Source organism: Etheostoma spectabile, chromosome 9 (assembly GCF_008692095.1).
Source record: "Etheostoma spectabile isolate EspeVRDwgs_2016 chromosome 9, UIUC_Espe_1.0, whole genome shotgun sequence".
Classification (NCBI taxonomy): Eukaryota; Metazoa; Chordata; class Actinopteri; order Perciformes; family Percidae; genus Etheostoma; species Etheostoma spectabile.
In genome coordinates, this window is record NC_045741.1 from 19,630,205 (window position 1) to 19,631,069 (window position 865).

The following is an 865-nucleotide window of genomic DNA, read 5'->3' on the forward strand; positions in this document are numbered from 1 at the left end:
TGGGTCTTTTCAGCTTTGTATATTCCAGCTGTGCCATTTCAAAAAAATGTATTACCGCCTTGCAACTCTGGTAAATGTCATGCCATTCTCTCTCTCCTGTGTGGGAGGAATTACAGCCATGGTGGTGGTCAAAGAACTCCAGCCCTGAAACCAACAGGAGGCCGGACATTTTGAGAAATGGGAATAGATGAGCAAACAATACATTTTGTTCCTTTTTCCTCTTCTTTACTTACTTTGAAAAGAGAATTGCATAAAATGCAATAAATGTTACAGACTTTGCTCAATTTATAAACCGAAGACAGGCAGTATTAAAATGTTTATCCCTAACTTTAACACTTTGGTTGAGGTTAGGGACAGACGGTATATTGTTGTGCTCTGATACAAATAGGGATTACTAATGAAATACGTTGTCACTAAAAGTTTTGCAGATATCTTTTTATGAACATTTTGCGACTTTGCAGTTATATTCATAATTTTTTTTTTCAATGATTCAGATTAATTGCAGCAGCATTAATTTCCTCCCTGAAACATACCGTAGTGGTCAGAATTTTAGACAATATTGATTATAATATACTGACAATTTTTTGGGACTCCAAAAATTTTCGAGGCATTTTGTTTTAGAAAGAAATACATTTCTTTAATAAATGTGAAACTACACAGTGTAATTATTGAATCATAGAGACAAGGGGAAGTTAAGGCTTTAATAGGTATATGTGTGTGATTAGCTGCAAAATGCACTAACAGATCGCTATCTTTGGTTCGTCTGAGTTCCTGAACTCCTGCGTTGCTGCTACCCCATCTGGGGAAACTAATTGGTGTTTAAAAGTGTGTAGCTTAATACTAGGTAGTAGTCGGATGAGTCGAG